This window comes from Tauraco erythrolophus, chromosome Z (genome assembly GCF_009769465.1).
Source record: "Tauraco erythrolophus isolate bTauEry1 chromosome Z, bTauEry1.pri, whole genome shotgun sequence".
NCBI classification, from domain to species: Eukaryota; Metazoa; Chordata; class Aves; order Musophagiformes; family Musophagidae; genus Tauraco; species Tauraco erythrolophus.
Window position 1 is genome coordinate 70,961,315 of NC_141496.1, and position 21,100 is coordinate 70,982,414.

At 47.7% G+C, this 21,100-nt stretch overlaps 1 pseudogene; it reads left to right on the forward strand.

The window, feature by feature from the left end:
- The window catches only part of LOC104380307 (eukaryotic translation initiation factor 2D-like), a 777,252-nt pseudogene that overhangs the window by 246,379 nt on the left and 509,773 nt on the right, over positions 1-21,100 (forward strand).

Genomic DNA, 21,100 nt, shown 5'->3' on the forward strand with positions numbered 1-21,100 from the left:
CAAAGCATCCCACATCCACTGCCTGCTGAGCAGAGTTTGTCCTGCCGGGACTGCAGAGGTCCATAGGGACAGTCGAGCTTGGCACGGTTGCAGCAGAGAGAGGATTGAGACCTGAGAGAAACAGCTATGCAGACATGAAGGTCAGTGAAGATGGAGCAGGAGGAGGTGCGTCAGAGCTGAAATTCCCCTGCAGCCCGTGGAGACACGGCAGGCAGCCCCCCTGCCACCCGTGGAGATTAACAATGGAGCAGAGATCCACCCGCAGCCCATGGAGAACCCTGCATGGGACAGGGTGGCTGCACCTTAAGGAGTTCAGAGGGGACTGCCTCCCGTTGGAAAGGACTCCACTCTTCTGGAGATAGGCAGTGGAGCAGAGATGCATCTGCAGTCCATGGAAGACCCCACACCGGAGTGAGTGGCTGTGTCTTGAGAAGCCATGACTCAGTGGGAAAAGCCCGTGCTGGATCACTCTGGTGGGTAAGGACTGCATTCCACAGGAAGGACTCACGCTGAAGTAGTTCATGGAGAACTGTCTCCTGTGGGAAGAGACCCCATATTGGAGCAGGGGAAGAGTGTGAGGAGTCCTCCCCCTGAAAAGGAAAGAGCAGCAGAAACAACGTGTGACAAACTGACCTGTAACCAGACCCCTTGCACCGCTGTGGGGAGGTAGAGCCAGTAGAAGGGAGGGGTGGGGAGGTGGTGTTTTTAAGATCTGGCTTTCTTTCTCACTATCCTCTCTGATGTGACTGGTAACAAATTAAATTGATTTGTCCCCAAGTCGAGTCTGTTTTGCCCGTGAACATGGTTGATGAATGTTCCCTCCCTGTTCTTATCTCGATCCTCAATTCTTTTGTTATGTTTTTCTCACTCCACCCCACCGGGGCAGGGGAGGAGTGAGCCAGTAGCTGTGTGGTGCTTCATTGCCACCAGATGCTAAATGATGAGACCTTCCCAAGATACTGCATGAAGAGACATCGCATCTTATGCAACAACTTCGACTGTGGTTCAGAACAAAGCAATCCATAACCTCCTCACTGAAACTCCAAAAGAGACTCCAAAAGCACCTCCCAACATCATACAAAGCTTTCTGACTTCTCTGGACCACTCTTCGTGGTTGTTGCCCACCAGGTACGAGGCAAGCAAGCCTATTGTTCCTGTCTAACGAGGGGGCAACTGCTGCTGTTTACAGCTCCTTGGACAGTATTTGAAGTGCTTCAACTTATCAAGGCTTGGAGGAGGAGAACTGTGCTTTAAGCACCCACTCAAAGGGATATTGGTGTTCAGGTCACAGGCTGTGAGGAATGTCATAGCTTTTCACCGGTAGCTGGGAGCAATCCTGAGGATGGCTGTGTGAGGTGCGAGCAGGTTGATGACCTGCTAAGCCGGGTGGCGCAGCTCCAGGATGAAGTGCTGGAGCTCAGGGAGGAGGTGAGTAGGTTAAGAATAATTAGGGAAAGCAAGAGGGAAATTGACAGCTTCCATAATCTGGTTGTGCCAGAGCTGAAAGAAGAAGTGGAGAGGTTAGAAGGGATCAGGGAATGTGAGGAATTAGGGGACAGGGGGCAATAGCACAAGGTCCCTGCTCGGCGTGGCAAGCCTAACTGCCTGGCAATTCCCCCGCCCCCCCAAGTGTCCTTGCATAACAGGCACAGTGCTCTGCAAGGGGAACTGGATAACAGTGAGGATGATGGTTCTCCCTGCTTGGAGGTGTCACCAAAGCCTAGTTGGACTGCCGTTGGCATTAAAACCTCATCAGTAAGGAATAAAAGACGGGTCATTGTCATTGGTGACTCACTGCTTAAGGGAGCAGAAGGCCCGATATGCAGACCGGACCCGCTGCACAGGGACGTCTGTTGCCTCCCAGGGGTCAGAGTTAAAGATGTAAGGAAGAAGCTTCCTTCCCTAGCACGGCCCTCACACTATTACCCCCTTTTGTTGTTTCAGGTAGGCAGTGAGGAATTAGAAAGAACCACTCCAAAGACAATGAAGAAGGACTTCAGAGCCTTGGGGTGCCTGGTCAAGGGATCAGGAGCACAGGTCGTGTTCTCCTCTACCCCTCCAGTTGTGGGCAAAGATGAAGGATTAGGCAGGAAGTACCAACAGATTAATACCTGGCTCCAAGCCTGGTGTGTCTGGCAGGGGTTTGGGTTTTTTGACAGCAGCTGGATCTGCAAGAGGCCAGGTCTGTTAGAAAGGCATGGTAATAGCCTGTCCCACAGAGGGAGAAGGGTTTTGGGAAGGGAATTGGCAGGGCTCATAGACAGAGCTTTAAACTAGGTGTGAAAGGGGGTGGGGCTGAAATCAGGCTCACTGGAAGGGATCCGGAATGCAGCATGCCAGTGCTTGTGGGGGAGGAATGCACTAGCAAGATCGTGCAGCCTTGTGAATTAGCAAGGGATCAAGGTGTCACGCCAGGTTGCAGACAGAGCACAGGGGTTGTTGAGGGGTTGGTTACTGTGGAAACAACAGAGCATCATCAGGGGCTCCAGGTACCTCATCAGGGACCCAACTCAAATGCCTCTATATGAATGCCCGCAGCTTGGGCAATAAACAAGAGGAGCTGGAGATGCTTGTGAGCCTGCAGCGCTATGACCTGATCGGCATCACAGAGACATGGTGGAATGACTCCTGCGATTGGTGTGTTGGACTAGAGGGGTATAAACTGTTCAGGAAGGACAGGCAGGGGAGACGAGGGGGGGTGTTGCCCTCTATGTCAACAAACAGCTAGAATGCATGGAGCTACACCTGGCAAGTGATGACGATACAACCGAGTGCCTGTGGGACAGGGTAAAAGGAAGAGTAGGAGACTTTACAGTGGGGATGTGCTACAGACCACCCAATCAGGAGGACCAAGTGGATGAGGCCCTACATAGGCAGATAGGAGTTGCTGCTCGTTCACAAGCCCTGGTCCTCATGGGGGATTTTAACCACCCTGACATCAGTTGGAGAAACAACACGGTGGGGAACAAGCAATCCAGGCGATTCCTGGAATGCATTAAGGATAACTTCCTTATCCAAGTGATAGAGGAACCAACGAGGAGAGGTGCCATGTTAGACCTCATTTTTGTCAATAGGGAAGGGCTGGTAGGTAATGTTGAACTCGTGGGTAGCCTTGGCTGCAGTGACCATGAGATGGTGGAGTTTGAGATCCTAAGGGCAGCTAAGAGGGGGAAGCTCAGCAAGCTTGAATCCCTCGATTTCAGAAGAGCTTCAGTTCCGCCGCTTCAGGAACCTCGTTGGTAGTGAGCCATGGGATAAAGTCCTGGAAGGACTGGGAGCCCAGGATTGCTGGTTGACTTTCAAGGATCATCTCCTTCAAGTTCAAAGGCATTGCATCCCTAAAAGGAAGAAATCAAGCAAAACCACTAGGAGACCTATATGGATAAAAAAAGAACTTCTGGCTAAAATCAAATACAAAAGGGGAATACACAAAGCATGGAAGCAGGGACTGGTAACCTGGGATGAGTACAAGGAACTTGCTCATGTACTCAGAGACCAGGTGAGAAAAGCTAAGGCCCTGACAGAGTCAAACCTGGCCAGCAATATTAGAAAAAACAGAAAAGGATTTTATAGTTATGTGAGAGAGTAAAGAAAAATGAGAGAGAATGTGGGGCCTCTCCGGAAGGATACAGGTGACCTGGTTACTGAGGACATGGAGAAGACTGAAATATTCAACAACTTTTTTGCCTCAGTCTTCACTGGCAACGACTCGAACCACACCACCCAAATCACAGAGGATGTTGGCTGGGTCTGGGAGAGTGAAGAACCACACAGGGTAGGAGTAGATCAGGTCTGGGAACACCTAGAGAACCTTAAGGTGCACAAGTCCATGGGACCTGATGAAATACATCCACAGGCCCTGAAGGAATTGGTGGCTGAAGTTGCAAGGCCACTAGCCATCATATTTGAGAGGTCCTGGCAGTCTGGTGAGGTTCCTACAGATTGGAAAAGGGCGAACATAACACCCATCTTCAAAAAAGGGGCCAAGGACAACCCGGGAAACTACAGACCAGTCAGCCTTACCTCTGTGCCAGGTAAAATCATGGAACAGATTCTCCTGGGAGCTGTACTAAGGCACATAAAAAATAACCAAGTGGTTGGTGACAGTCAACATGGCTTCACTAGGGGCAAGTCATGCCTGACTAATTTAGTGGCCTTCTACGACAAAGCTACAGCTCTGGTTGACATGGGTAAAGCAATGGATGTCATTTTCCTGGACTTGTGCAAGGCATTTGACACTGTCCCACATGACATCCTTGTCTCTAAAATGGAGAGACACGGATCTGACAGATGGACCACTTGGTGGATAAAGAACTGGCTGGATGGTTGCACTCAAAGAGTTGTGGTCAATAGCTCAATGTCTACATGGAGACCAGTGTCGAGCGGTGTCCCTCAGGAGTCTGTTCTGGGTCCAGTGCTGTTCAACATCTTTGTCAGCGACATGAATGACGGCATTGAGTGCACCCTCAGTAAGTTTGCTGATGACACCAAGCTGTGTGGTGCCGTGGACTCACTTGAGGGAAGAGATGCCATCCAGAGGGACCTTGATAGGCTTGAGAAATGGGCCAGTGCAAACTGCATGAGCTTCAACAAGTCAAAATGCAAGGTCCTTCACCTGGTTCGGGCCAATCCTAGGCACAAATAGAAACTGGGCACAGAGTGGGTTGAGAGTAGCCCTGAAGAGAAGGATTTGGGGGTGTTTATAGATGAGAAGCTCAACATGAGCCGGCAGTGCGCTCATGCAGCCCAGAAGGCCAACCGCAGCGTGGTCAGCAGGCCGAGACAGGTGATTCTCCCCCTTTACTCTGCTCTTGTGAGATCCCATCTCGAATACTGCATCCAGTTGTGGTGCCCCACCATAAGAGAGACATAGATCTGTTGGAGCGTGTTCAGAGGAGGGCCACAAAGATGATCCAAGGGCTGGAGCACCTCTGCTACGAGGACAGGTTGCGGGAGCTGGGATTGTTCAGCCTTGAAAAGAGAAGACTTTGGGGGGACCTAATAGCTGCCTTTCAATACCTGAAGGGAACCTACAGGAAGGCTGGGGAGGGACTTTTTACAAGAGTGTCCACGGATAGGACAAGGGGAAATGGGTTTAAGTTGAACAGATTTAGATTAGATTTTAGGAAGAAATTCTTCAGTACGAGGGTGGTAAGACTTTGGAATAAATTGCCCAGAGAAGTTGTGGATGCCCCCTCTCTGGAGATGTTCAAGGCCAGGTTGGATGGAGCCTTGAGTAGCCTGGTCTAGTTGAGAGGCGTCCCTGCCCATGACAGGGAGGTTGGATTAGATGATCTCTAAGGTCCCTTTCAGCCTATGCCATTCTATGATTCCATGATTCTGTACGACTGTTTTCACTACTGAGGACTCACATAACTTAGTGTCCTGCTGCTTGTCAGAGTAGCCTTGGAAAACAGCTAGAGGAAACAGAGAATTTCACAGAAGAGGGACATTCTGATAGAGTGATTGTAAAGCCTAGTTTTTCCACATGCTTCAGCTAGCTAAGGTCAAATTTGCAGTCTCCATTAGGTCTTCTCTACCAGGGCTATTCCTTTGACATAGATGCTTTAAATAGTCCAGCATGTATGCAGATTGAGCAGTAGCAAATCATGGGATGCAATAAACTGCACAGCTCTCAGAAAGGGGAGTGTGGATTTCATGTCAGTCATGTGAGTCCTGGGAGGCAGCCTCACATACTCTTTAAGAAGACAAGAGGGAGAAAAGCTCAGAGAAGGGAGCTTTATTTTCATCTGCTGGTGTCAGGCTCAGAAGCCTGTAAAACATGAGGGCTGACTTCATTTTGAAAGAAATAGAAATCCCAAGAAACTGCCAATGACATCAGGCTCCTGCATTTCAGAATCAGACTAGATGGACGCATTACCTTGTCAAGGGTAAGTTCAACCCGCAGATCTCTGCCCTTGGCTCTGTCATCACCCACAACCTCCTTTGTGTCACACTGCAGTTTCTTGCAGTACTTTTTATTATTCACTACCGGTTTTTATTCATGGAGAGCTGATGGCACGCTCCAAGCTGGGTGGATGTGCAGGAGAGTGTGTGCACTCTCTTCTTAACAGACAGGGAGCGTGTTAAAGACTGCCTAACAGTATTTCCATGTACAGTTTACCTGTTACTCGAAGCTTATGCTGACATCATTCTTTAAACTTCAAAAACCTCATGGCATTGACTCAATGACGACACATACAGGTTGCTTTTCTTCTGGATTTATCCTCAGTTCCAGCAAAGAAGACAGATTAGTCTAACTCCTGGTGCATTTTTAAAGATGCCAAGAGTTAGGCAGGGCACACATGACAGAAGCAGTCAAACAGAATCACAGAATGTTAGGGATTGGAAGGGACCTCAAAGGATCATGTAGTCCGATCCCCCTGCCAGAGCAGGACCACCTAGATCAGATCACACAAGAACGTGTCCAGGCGGGTTTTGAACATCTCCAGAGAAGGAGACTCCACAACCTCTCTGGGCAGCCTGTTACAGTGTTCTGTTACCCTTACTGGGAAGAAGTTCTTCCTCAGGTTTAAGCGGAACCTCCTATGTTCCAGCTTATTGTCGCGGACTGCCTGTGTCTTCTTCCGATGGGTCGCAACCAACCGACTGTTGCGACCACAAGGTATTCTACAATCAGAAGGCTCTTCTAAACTCACTGCTACCTTAATCCAACAGAGAGCTCCAATTCACGCTCTCCCGAGGGCTCCTACCTCTCCAAACTCCAGGAGGGAAATGCCCCACTCCCTCTTGGGAGTGCCCCACCTTTAAACTTCCCATAGGTCACGTGGTCTCCGGCCAACCAACGTGACTCAGCACCTGTCTTGATGAGGCACAGGTGCTTCTCATGTAGCAGCCGGGAAACTTCCCCGACAATTCCCCCTTTTCTTTAAAAAAAAATGACTCGCAGCCTTTAGGGGTTTCCAACGTTTCAGTTCCATTTTCCGTCGCCGTTTGTTAAACACCTTGGGACCGGGTCATGGGGAAGTCGTTCTCATATTTTTTTATCATACCACGTTGGCGGTGGATATATCCATTGTGCTGACGACGATGGATACATCCACCCTGGCTGCTCTGGCTGCTTTAGCATTCCCTCTGCGGTCTTTTCCGGACTGTTCTGTGGCTGTTGCAGCGTTCCCGCAAAGGACTTGCCTGGGCCATAAGACGTCTGTACACGCTTTCTCTTTCTGCTGTTTCCCGGCCAGCCGTTTGATTTGCAGTTTTTGGCGAGACGACCTATTCTCCCACAAATATAACATCTTTGTTTAGTTAGAGCAGTGGCCAATGTGGTCATCTCGCTTTCTACGGGCCCAACTTTGGCACATGCAATCACCATTTCTTCTAGAGAGGGGTCCCCCGGCAATACTTCAATGACTCTCCGACAATCAGGGTTGGCATTGTCCTTTGCCAGCTGTTTTGTCAACAGTGCCCGTAGTCTACTGTCAAATATCTGCTTTTCTATTGCCCCCTGCAATCTCTCAACGAACCGTAGAAAAGGTTCGTTGGCCCCCTGTTTAATTGTTGAATATTTTGCTTTAGGCTCAGCCATTTCTGCTGTACGTAATAGTGCCTGCATCCCTATTTGTTTAACCTGTTCGAGGATCTGGGGATGCCATTGAGCCTGTATTGCCGGGTTACTAAATACTTGACCCATTCCCATCAATACATCGGTACCTATAGCATAGCATGGGTCGCTTTGGGGTAATTGGATATTCTGTAATGCCTGCTGGTCGGCCAATTGTCTCCAAACATTTGTGAAAACGGAGCGCTGCACCGGTTGGAACATGACCTGGGCTAGATGTTGAAAATCGTACGGCACCAAAATTTCTAAGTTTAATAATCGTAATAGTTGTGTTACCGCCGGTGAGTTTGGTCCGTATTGCGCTACCGTTTTCTGCATGTCCTGGATCACTTTCCATGACCAGCCCAAATGTTTATTGGGCTGGTTGGCACCCGGGAGGGCCAGTTCTACGGGAAACGCACTCGGCTCTCCTTCCATTTTCATTACCGATAGTTTTTTATTACTAACTGGTAACCCCAAAGCTTGTATCAAGTTCCAGTCCCCGGCCTCTATTGCCTCTTTCTTAACTTCGTTCCAGAAAAGTACTGGATCACGATGGGCTGTCATGGCAGGCGGGGTAATTTCTGTTATTTCTAACTGTGGAGCGGGGGATAAGCATGTCTCTAGAGGGGCTGGCGGGGCGGATTTTGGCGACTTTTTCATTGGTGGAGAAACCGGTGGAAACTTTCTAGCTGAACTGTCGCTTGCTTTAGGGGTTTCTTCTGAAATTTCTTTCACTGCAGGGGGGGTCATGGCCTGCTGCAACATGTTCACTACGGTTGCTAACTGCTGGGATATACCTTGCAGCATTGTCATGGCCTGTCGTACTAATAACGGCTGCATTGCTCGTACTTGTGCCATGTATGTCGCCGGATATGAATTTGCCAGGGGTGGGGTTATTAAATCAAACGGCGGAGCTGTAGGCTCGATACCTCCTGAGGAGGAAGGGGGGGTTGCTGGGGCAAAGGGTGGGGGACGCTCCAGTATCTCCTGGAGGGTGGGGCAAAGTTCCTGCATAGTCCCCGCCACTTTGTTGACCTCTGTGAATAGTGAGGACACGTCTAGTTCATTGTCCACACTGTTTCCCTCAGACAGTTCGTTGCCCCCTTCGTATCCTTCGCTCGCGGATACATAATCTGTAAATTCCTCTTCCTCCTCTTCCTCCTCTTCTGCTGACCCCTTTTGAATTATATTATCTAGGGCCTCCCATGTACGCAGAAGGTCGGTCCGGCCTCTTTGATTAACCACGGCTTCATAGAGCAACTTATCCCCCAGCTTTTTCCAAAGTTCTAGGTTAAAGGTGCAGGTAAGGCTGAATAGATCTTCGTGCCCCGCTGCCCAGTTAAGTAAACTATATAGGTCTTCATTACCTATGTTGAGCCCCGCAGCCATCCCTGCAGATTTGAGAAAGGTGAAGGTCTGATTCTCCTTGACAAAATTCTGGCCCATTTTAGCTCCCAGCAGCTCACCTTGTTTCAGGCGTCTAGGTTGAAACAGATCAATTCACAGCTCTCCTGCTGCTCTCGAGCTTCACTGGGTTTTATCTCCACCGCAGCTCACCCTGCGGTCCAGGCAGTTCGCGTTTCGACGAATCACGTCGGGGTCACCAGATGTCGCGGACTGCCTGTGTCTTCTTCCGATGGGTCGCAACCAACCGACTGTTGCGACCACAAGGTATTCTACAATCAGAAGGCTCTTCTAAACTCACTGCTACCTTAATCCAACAGAGAGCTCCAATTCACGCTCTCCCGAGGGCTCCTACCTCTCCAAACTCCAGGAGGGAAATGCCCCACTCCCTCTTGGGAGTGCCCCACCTTTAAACTTCCCATAGGTCACGTGGTCTCCGGCCAACCAACGTGACTCAGCACCTGTCTTGATGAGGCACAGGTGCTTCTCATGTAGCAGCCGGGAAACTTCCCCGACAGCTTATATCCATTTCTCCTTGTCCTATCATTGGATGCCACTGAGAAAAGCCTGGCTTCATCCTCATGACAGTCACCCTTTACATATTTATAAACATTAATGAGGTCCCCCCTCAGTCTCCTCTTCTCCAAGCTAAAGAGACCCAGCTTCCTCAGCCTTTCCTCAGAAGGGAGATGCTCCATTCCCTCAATCATCTTTGTGGCCCTGCGCTGGACTCTCTCAAGCAGTTCCTTGTCCTTCTTGAACTGAGGGGCTCAGAACTGGACACAATATTCCAGATGTGGCCTCACCAGGGCAGAGTAGAGGGGGAGGAGAACCTCTCTCGACCTACTAACCACACCCCTTCTAATACACCCCAGGATGCCATTGGCCTTCTTGGCCACAAGGGCACATTGCTGGCTCATGGTCATCCTGCTGTCCACCAGGACCCCCAGGTCCCTTTCCCCTGTGCTGTCCCCCAACAGTTCAGTCCCCAACTTGTACTGGTACATGGGGTTGTTCTTACCCAAATCAAGACTCTACACTTGCCCTTGTTGTATTTCATCAAATTTCTCCCCGCCCAATCATATGACCAGATGTTGTGGTTTAACTCCAGCCGGTAACTCAGCCCCCACCAGCTGCTTGCTCACTATCCCCCAGTGGGATTAGAGGGAGAATCGGAAGGGTGAAAGTGAGAAAACTCATCAACTGAGTTACAGACCGTTTAATAGGGAAAGCAAAAGCTACGCTGACAAGCAAAGCTAAGCAAGGAATTCATTTACCACTTCCCATTGGCAGGCAGGTGTTCAGCCATCTCCAGGAAAGCAGGGCTCCATCTGCATTAATGGTTACTTAAGAAGACAAATGCCATCACTCTGAATGTCCTCCACCCTCGTTCTTCTTTCTCCGGCTTTATATGCCAAGCATGACGTCATATGGTGTGGAGTATCCCTTTGGTCAGTGTGAGTCAGCTGTCCCAGCTGTGTTCCCTCCCAGCTTCTTGAGCACCCCAGCTTGTTCGCTGGTGGGGTGGGGTGAGAAGCTGAAAAGGCCTTGACTCTGTGTGAGCACTGCTCAGCAGTAAAGAAAACATCTCTGTGTTATCAACATTGGTTCCAGCACAAATCCAAAACATAGCTCCATACCAGCTACTATGAAGAAAATTATCTCTATCTGAGCCAAAACCGGCACACGGGATCTGGAGCCCAGTTCGCAGCACCTCCCTGGGCTAGTGCTGTAGGAGCTGATGGATTGCTGGATCAGCTGTCCATGTTTCAATTAAGTGCAAATGAAAGAGGGTAAAGCCAACAGAAAGATGTGGGAAGGGGTCTGTGCCTCGTGTGAGCAGTGCAAACCCCATCAGCTGTGGTCTCTTTCAGCAAGCACAGCGCTGACACCCTATGGAATCCTGTAGCCCTATGGAATATTCAAAGGGATAAAAGCACAAAACTAGAATGGATGAGTTTGGTTGTGGTGACTACAAAATCACTTTTGGAAGGTTCGCCGCAGGATAGAGCAGCCCAAGCCCTGCAGAGACCATTATCTGCCCACCTGCAGCTCCAGCATGCGGTGGCATCTCAAATGAAGACAGAGAAGCTATTGGTTAAAGAGTATTTCTAACACTGCTGGCCAGCCCCGTGCCTGTCACCCCGCACTTGGCACCATGCTGTCAAAAGGTGCACCGCTGGCCAAAGAGGGGATCCCCGTGCCTGGTGACCCCTTGAATGACACATTGTGGACAACAGAAGGCTGAAGCTGAGCTGTTATTGCATGGGCAGCAAAGGGTGATCCAGCCACTCACCTTTGGTTCAGAGCAAACCGCAGTGGAGAGGAACAGAGCCTCTCGGTCAGCACAGAAACCAGCAGTGCTGGACAACTTTCACCTGTTTGTGGGATGCTGTAGCTAATGTGGGCTATGCTAAAAAAATTGTCCTAATCAAATGATCTGAGCCTCCTGACCTCCTTCCCTGAGCACCTGTCACCGCTGTGCCTGAGAGGAACTCTGCTCCAGCACATGGTCTCCTGCTCCCAGAGCATGCGCAGCTGTCCCTCTCCAAGGCACCCCACAGCGCTGCCCCTGCCATGGGGAGGAAGGGAGTAGGACTCAGCATCCACCTCACCATAGATATTGGAGACGGAGAGCCTAGAGGAGTGACCTCAGGAGCAAGATCTCACTGGCAACAGCCCTGGTATCCCTCCATAGACATCTGCTCGGTGCCCACATCTCTGCTGTGTGAATACCATGTGTTTGTGGTATGGAGCAGGGGGAGGCAGGATGTCACACCTGGTGTCAGGGTGAGCCAAGGAGAGGGATTGCTGTTCCCCCTCAAGGACTGCAGGTCCCACTGGCAACAGCTTGGGCACTGCCAGTGCTCTGGCTGCTGCTCAGGAGGGCATGAGAGCAAAGCCCCTGTGCACTCCTACTCCCACAAAGCTGCCAGTGGGTAAAAGCTTTGCTGCTGATCGAGAAACTCCAAAGGACGCAGTGACTCAGGGAGCAGGGGAAGGCTTTTCCCCAGCTTCAAGAGATCTACGGGTGGGATGAGGTGAAGCAGGTCTGTGTGGGTTGTGGGAGAGGAGCCACAGGTTTCTGGTTTTCCAAAATACGTGGATTAACAACCCCCAGAAAGATCGTTTGAATTTTCAGACTTGCTTCCTTTCAGCTGAGAAGTGAAAATACCCCTGTGAATGGGATTTGCAGCCTTCCCTTCTTGGCTCAGATCACTCTTGATGTGCAACGGTAGAGCAAGCAATAGCCAGCCACAGCACAGACATGTGGGATGCCAGCTCTCATTGCGAGGGAGCGACACAAGAGTCTAGGGGACCTTTCAGATTCCCATTTCAGTGGCTCAGGGAGTTGTGGAGATGGACTCCTAAAGTGGATACCAGCTCGCCTAACTGCTGACACACATAGCACTTAGTAAGTGGACTGAGTAAGACCCTTCTGCATTCAGGTCCCTACTTTTATTGGCATCAAAGACACATGATGGGATGAATTGTGTGACTGAAGTGTTGGAATGGAAGGATACCGGCTCTTTAGCAAGGACAGGCAGGGGAGATGAAAAGGAGGTGTCACCCTCTGTGTTGATGACCAGCTGGAGGGCATGGAGCTCTGCCTGGGAATGGATAAGGAGCCAATCATGAGCTTATGGGTTAAAGGAGGACAGGGACAGCTGACGTTACAGTGGGGTTCTGCTACAGGACACCCGAAAAGGAACACCAAGCGGATGAGCTCCTCTATAGACGGATAGGAGCAGCCTCACATTTCTGAGCCCTCATGCTCATCAGGGATTTCAGCCACCTCAATATCTCTTCCAGGCACAACACAGCAGGGCATAAGCAATCCAGGAGGCTCCTGCAATGCACTCATTATAAGTTCCTTCTCCATGTGACAGACCAACCAATGAGGAGAGGTGCTGTGCTGGATCTTGTTCTCACCAATAAGGACAAGCTGGTGGGGAATGTAAAACTCAAGGGCAGCCTTGGCTGCAGTGACCATGAAATGGTGGAGTTTGCCCACTGTAGGAGAAGACCAGGTTCGAGACCATCTAAAGAACCTGAAGGTGGACAAGTCCATGGGACCTGATGAGATGCATCCGCGGGTCCTGAGGGAACTGGCAGATGAAGTTGCTAAGCCACTATCCATCATATTTCAGAAGTCGTGGCAGTATGGTGAAGTTCCCAATGACTGGAAAAAGGGAAACATAGCCCCCATCTTTAAAAAGGGGAAAAAAAAAAGACCCAGGGAACTACAGGCCAGTCAGTCTCACCTCTGTGCCTGGAGAGATAGTGGAGCAGATCCTCCTGGTGACTATGCTAAGGCACATAGAAAACAAGAAGGTGATTGGTGACAGACCTCTGGCTTTTGACACGGGAGAGGGAGTCAGCTGGGGCTGCAAAGGAGGGAAGGCTGCTCCCGGCCAGAGCCTGGCTGCCCACCTAAAACTGAGCTTTAAAGACACAGAAGAGTTCAGGCTTGTTCATTTCTTTTGAAATTTGAGTGTTCTAGAAAATCCTAAATTTGTAATGAATCATACCGTGTGAATTCAGAAGGCATCAGGAACAGGAGTAGTTGGCCAAAGACCAGAGAGGAGACAAAAGCAGGGGCAGTGCTATTTCTCACCATGGTAGGATGAGGCCCCTCCTGCCAGGGAGTGACAATCATTTGTTGTCTCTAGGAGAGGACTGACCGTGCTTCCTTCCCTCACAGGAGATGAGCAAGGGGACAAAGAGCACTGTGAGTCTGAGATCTGGCACAAAGGGAACACAAGTGCCCCTCTCCAGTCAGGGGTCTCCACCTTCTGCCCTGTTTGCACCTTCTCTTGGGGGATCTGCTGCCCTACAAGCCCAGTTTCCATGGCTGCTTCCCCATTAGGGAATCTTATTCCCAACACATTGAGGGGTTTAGCCCAGTTGGTGACATTAGTCCTGAAGCTGGATTCGGAGGTGACCGACCACCAACACCTTGATATATGTAATTTGCCAACCTTAAAATATCAAGACCCTGTAGATGCCACAGAAATCACCATCTCTACCTCTTTATAGAAGCAGCTACTGGTTAAGTACCAACAGCAGGAATTCCTATTGTCCATCACTGTGGCAGAAACCATCCACCCACACACAAAGGGCCAGCTGGGTATCTCACCTGTACGCATGCCAACTGTGCAGGTTGCTTTCAGGTGTATTTTCAGGCAGAGACCAGACTGGTTTGAAGCTGAAACACAACTTTGTAATGGAGTGAGCAGAAAAAAACTCTCATAACTTTAGAGTTTTATTTCACAATCTATTTGCTGACTGCTTTCTTTAGGTGCATTTGTTGGGGGTAGGGCTATGTTGGAAGAGATTTTAGTTCTTTATAGTCTATTATAACTACATCAGACTTCCTTAAATTACATTAAAAATCTCACGTCCTATTGCAAGCTTAGCATTTGTATTATATTGAGAAACTTAGATTTCCCAGTTCCTAGATTTCAGGTGACAGCATTCCACTGTTTACACAGAAATCATCAGTGCTTCCTATCAGCTCTTACTGGGAAAATATCCTCTCAGTAAGGTCTATCAGGACAGAGAGGGTGAGGAAAAAAGCAGTGTTTTGGAGGTTTCATTGGCGTTTTTTTGATTCTTTTGTAACGCATCATAACAAAGAAAATGATAGAGTTTAGGTACAAAGCCAAGGAGAAGCTATAACCCACAGCAGGAGGGGTGGCTGTGCCTTCCCCCTTCACCTTTTTGCCAAGGACACTGTTTGTGTGCAGGCAGAGATACCTCTCCTCCTCCTTGAAAGTGGACTGACTCCAGACTTTCAATTTCCTTTGAAGGAAGGCTACAAGTGACGCATGTGCAAAATGAGCGAGATTTGTCAGCGCCTTAGAATTACAGCGTGCTTTCAAGTCAGAATGACACTTTTTATTATAAGCATCTAAGGCCAGAATTAAAGTAAATCTCCATGAAAACGCACTGCGTAGAGGCCCAGAGGAGGTGTCTTCTGCTGAAACCTGCCTCTTCTGTGGGTTGCAAAGGTGTCATTGCCCTTAGATGAACGACAAACTTCAATAAGGCTGAAAATCAATAGAGAAGAACAAAACAGTTAATTCCTACAATGTACACCCTTCTCTGACTGGAATACACTACAAAAACCAAAACTGCTCTTATTTGTCTGGTTTCTTTCCAGAATAATTTTGAAAACCCATTCCTGTCTATTCCACTCCTCATGGACATCCTTTCAAGACAGAACAACAGAAAATCCACAGCAGCATTGTCTTTGACAGTAAAGCACACAACACAGTGCTGAAGGTATTTTCCCTTGTCCTAATGAATTTGAGTTCAAGATTTAGTTTGCCACCAATCTTCCCCACCCCAACTCAGACCAACACAGCTCACACACATCCTCAAGCCAAGTTTTCTTTAACCAAAACACAGAAGGCATTTCTGAAGCGACCTGTCCGAGTGACTGGCAAGAACTGCTTTGGCTGTTCTAACCGTGACATTGAAAGGGATGTTGAAATTAGGGCTTCAGCTAATGAACTGCAACATGAGAAACTCCCGCAACATTAAGAAAATGATAACATTTTAAAAGAATTATTTCAAAGTAGGGCCTAAAGCACCACCAAGCAAAACTCAGATCTTCCGTAGTAATTGGCACGCAAAACGGAGACCGTCCTCCTAAGGAAGCTTTCCTGCAAGATTTAGAAACAACTGCTGTGAGCCACACTAAGTGCTTTAGCGCCACATCCCTCCTCTTCAGTAACACCTGAGTCACAGCAGAACTCCCCATCACTTAATTTCAGTCTAATCTATAAAATTAAATTTATTAGATACTTTTGATGGGACAAAACAGTGTTGCCAGGTGCTTCTGGATACGAAAAGCAGAGAGTAGGAGCTTTAATGAAGTTAGCTCTTCGTCATAGGAAGGTGAAAAATGCAGAAAGAAAATATCCTCTTGTTAATGTTTGTGTTTACCATTTTCCCAGGTTTAAAGACAGTGGATGTTTCTCTGTCTTGCACCTTTAGTCAGACAATTACAGCAGCAAAGTCAGTGATTAACACACTTACGTAGTATGTTATGTTATGTAGTCTACCGTACACCCACTGTCAAAGAAGAATCAATGTTCAATGATTCAATAACAGGTGGGTTCCTGCTTACACAGGATTCTTAAAACATCTCCAATATGCCTGTCTGTATTGCACTCTTTCCATTTTGTCCCTGCAGGTGAATATTAAGTTATTTATGCCTAAATATGGGCAAGAGTAATTTTGATCCAGCAGCATTTTCACCAGTGGATTGCAGCAGGATCCACACAAAGTAGTCAGAACATTCTCGAACAAGAACGCAGCCACCTTCCTAACAGGAGTTCATTTCTCTGCCCCACAAAGAGGGATGAATGCAGTGACACATTGATGTGCACGAATATACCGATCCTCACTACTTACAGCAGTTTTTATGTCATTCTTTCTGTGGAAATATTTAACAAACCTCGGAATATTCCACCTTTAACTTATGAATTTACTCTAACTACAGACAGCAATAGCAGTAGAAGTGGGTTTGCAGTAGAATTTTGGTTTTCTCTCAAGAAATCATTCTTGTTCAACATTTTCCTCCCAGCAGGGGACGCAAGAATGCTCTCGCTTTGTGTAACATTTTTCCATAGCTGGGATTTCACTGACGTTTTGATTGTAGGCATTTTAGAATAGAATGGTTTGGGTTGGAAGGGACCATTAAAGGCCATCTAGTCCAATCCCCCGCAATAAGCAGGGACATCTTCAAAAAATGGTTCCTATTGAGTCAAGACCACAGCATGTGGGGGAAAAGTGACATATTTGGAAGAGCAGGGACAAGAATTTTGGCTGAGGAAGAAGCAAAAGACCCACATACAGTCTTGAAAGCTAAGAGCTGCTGAAAGAAGCGGTACAAGCTGAAATCATGAATGCAAATTACAGCACCCAAGCAAACAAGGTTTTTAAAACCTCTGAATAAACTTGTTCTGCATAAGGGGTCACAAAACTCTACTCTTTCATTTTCGTACTTTAAAAAGGAACAATCTAATATTTCTCTATGTAAGCAGCTGCTATTAAACTTTTGCATCTTACATATAATCTGCATTTCCTTATCTTAGGCTTAAATCTTTAAGATTTTCAAGACCCTACTGATGCATTAGAGTGATCTCAATTCTTTCCCACAAAGACAACTGGTACAATTCTTTAGGATTTGGGTTTTTTGGTTATTTTTTTCTGTTCGAATGGAGTCCTAAATTTTCTTCATACAAAAGTCTAACTATTTGCTTAATCTTTCCCAGTTTTTCAATGTGTCATCTCACGCGCAGCCACAACAGCTTTCATTATTACTATAATGGTCTAATGGTATACCAAGTACTGTCTCCCTGCTCTCCAAATACCTATACCTGGATACAATACCTTAAAGAAATAAAAATGAAAACCAACACTTGAGAAAACAGTTGGCTTACTCATTTTTCTTTACTAGACAGTTACATGACTTACTACCACCCAGGTACTTTCTATTCTAGTGTCAAATATGAACAATCCATATTCGGAATGGACTATGCAGAAAGAACAAGTTTTTAGTCTTGTCTTCCAGCCTCCAGTCCTGTAATATATGGATTTTTGAGTAATAGCACAATGGTGATGTTTAAGCTGTTTTTTTTTTTTTCGTTTTTAGGTATTCACACTTACAAACCCAAAGTAAAACCAACTTACAAACACAAGGGTCAAGGTAAAGATGATGAAACTAGAAGAAATACTAATTTCAGCCCTCCAGAACCACGAAGATCAGCGTATGTAGTCTACCGTACACCCTCTGTCAAACAAGAATCAATGTTCAATGGACCTATAGGTGGGTTCCTTCTTACAAAGGATTCTTAAAATGACTCCAATATGCCTGTCTGTACTGCACTGCTTTCCATTTTGTTCCTGCAGGTGACTATTAAGTTATTTATGCCTAAATATGGGCAAGAGTAATTTTGATCCAGCAGCATTTTCACAACTAGATTGCAGCAGGATCCATAGGCAGAAATGTAAAGCTTTGGGAAGCTTTATAATTAGGCAGACAGAACATTCATCAACAAGAACGTAGCCACCTTCCTAAAAGGAATTCTCTTCGCTGCCCAACAAAGAGGGATGAATGCAACGATGTGCTGTAGTGCACGAATATACTGACCCCCACTATTAACAGCATCTTGTAGGACATTTCTGCTGTGGAAATATTTAATAAACCTCAGAGCAGTCCACCTTTAATTTCTTCTCTTGCTCTAACTATTCATAGCAGTAGAAGCAGAAATACTTTTGGGGTAGAATTTCCGTTTCCTCTCAAAGAAAATTTCTCATTCAAGTTTTTTCCTCCCAGCAGGGGACGAGAGAATGCCCTTGCTTTGCAGGGTATTTTCACACAACTGGCTTTTCACTGGAGTTTTGATTCTGATGGATCTAGGGTTATTTTATTTATTGCAAATTTTGTTGCCTTTCTACTTTCTGTCTACAGAGTTACTCCGCATCATTGTGCTTTTCATCTGTCACTTTATCGAGAAATTTAGTTAAATTTAACTCATTGGTCAATGAGTTAAATAGTCCTAGCTTGAGAAAGCTATTTCTTCTTGCCAGTTTCACTCACCTCTCTTAAGCCAGCTTGAATCTCCATCTGGAGGTGCCTCCCTGCCTGAATTTTCAATGAAAGGAACCTCCTGCACACAGAGTTACGCTTGCTTTCAGACGAGTAAGGTTCAGTGAAATGAATCCCAACATCACTGCTTCGTCTTGGGGAAGAACACTTCTGGGATTTTTATTCTTGCTGTGAACATTTCCTTTGATTAAAGGTAGACAGACTGGCATAGACATTACAGTGAGAACCTTCCTAACGTGAGGAATACATCTTCTCCCATTTCCAAGTTAAAAAGGATAGATCATCTCAAAGCAAAGTGATCAGCGTTTTTGTCATAAGAACAACCATGACCATTTTCACTACCTTTCTTTTCAGCTGTACCGGAGCCATATGGTGGGAAATGCTCCAGAGAAAAGAACCAGCTTGACACAAATAGGAGACTTTGGAGCCAAATGGGAAACTACGGTAAGACTTATATCGCCCCTCTCCAGCGGCCCTCGGCGAGACGCCGGCTCCGCTACCCCCCGCCGTCCCACCCGGCCGCAGGCCTGCGGCAGCTCCGCTTTCCGCAGCGGCGGCTCCCGGCCCGCCCCGTTGCGCTCCCACTGTGCCCCTCTGGCTCGCCGCGGGGACCGCTCCGCGCCTGGCTTTGCCTCCCTCCATACCACTCGGCTCCTCATTCCAAGGACACTGTACGTTCCACTCCACCTGAGCAGCCCTTGTCCGTGCCAACCGCATCACCTTCCTGGGAGCAGCAACTGTATCTGGCCTCAAAGCTGCTCTAATGTGACGGCTTACGTTAAGATGTGAGCTGAACTTTGGGGGACAATGTTCTCCCATTCCCCCCAATTCCTGCTATTTTTCCACACTCTAACAGGCAGAACAGACTTGACTTGGGGAAATTAGATTATTGCCAGTCAAATCGGTATGGGGTAACGGGAAACAAAAGATGAATCTCAATACACCTTCCCCCAGCCCCGCCCTTCTTCCCAGGCTCAACTTCACTCCTGATTTTCCTCTACCTCCTCCGCCCGAGCTGTGCAGGAGCAACAGGGAACGGGGGTTGTGGTCAGTTCATCACACCTTGTCTCTGCCGCTCCCTCCTCCTCACACGCTTCCTCGTCTCCAGCGCGGGGTCCCAACACCTTGGTGTCTGCAGAGTGTTTTCTCCCACATATTCTCACTCCCCTCTCCCTGTTGCTGTTTCCCACTCTGAAAATGTTGTCACAGAGCTGCTACCACCATCGCTGAGGAGCTCGGCCTTGGCCAGTGACGGGTCCCTCTTGGAACCGGCTGGCACTGGCTCTATTGGACATGGGGGAAGCTTCTAACAGCTTCTAGCAGCTTCTCACAGAAGTCGCCCGTGTAGCCCCCCTGCTAGAAAAACCTTGCCACGCAAACCCGATACAGAATTAATCCTTCCTGATCGTACTTTCTGCTGTGCCTCAGGCACAGCTACACAGCTACAAAGAGCCCCTGTTTGGACAGCTCTTGGCACTCTTCACGCTTTTGTCTTCTGCAGATGCCCAATTGCAACAGGGTGTCCAAGAAGGAATTCTGCATCCAGCCCATCATCAAAAATCACTCTGAAACCCTGAGAAGACTGTACTACCCATTCACCCTCCAGTCATCATAAAACTCAACAATGAAGAGGATGAGGAGGACGATGAAGACAAAGAGAACTGTACACATTTTCTTTCTTTCTTTCTTTCTTTCTTTTACAAGGAAGCAGAGTGGGCATTTTCAATCCTTGCAATGTACTTCACAACCCATTCATTGTAATAACCATGCCATTTTTAGAGAAGACTTGTTGACAAGTTTTTGGAATAGTTTCCAGCTAATCTGCAAAATATGAGACATGGTAGTCACCAGATTTGAGCGAGGCAGCATTTTCCAACTCCTGTGAAATGCCTAGCTGTATGTTTCAATAGTGGTAGAATTCACATCTCTCTTTCCTTGAATAGTCTAAAATGTGATCCATGGTTCAGAGAGCCATCAAATACTCTTCAAAATGTCTCAAAATTTGGGGATGAAATTTCAGGTTGAGGAAGTCTCATTTTGTTACAGCAAGTTGTTCTTACATCTCGTGAAGAGAATCCACACAACACTCTTCACTACTTGAAAGGAATGTGTACACGTATGTATTTTTGTATACAGAGAGAGAGAGATTTCAGAAATGTAATTAAACCGTTGACTGTATCTCACTCAGAGATGAGAGATTCCCAGGGAAGGAATGAATCTCACATTCCCAGAGAGTCAAAGTGAGAGATCGACCTACTCGCATGCGTGCACCCCGCAAACTGCTGTGCCAGCTCTCAGGCAGCCCCAAGCTGCTTTTCACTTTCCCCCTGCCCTTCAGGCTGGCAGGCAGGGCGGCCTCTTGGTGCTTCCTCACTTGGCTGCAGTCTGAGCAAGGCACTTTAACTTAAACAATATAAAAAGCAGGGCTTTGCTCATCTCAGTAGCCTTAACTGAGACACAGAAGGAGCGCTCGCATCACCAGTGAGTTTTTCCATTTTTGCTTTGAC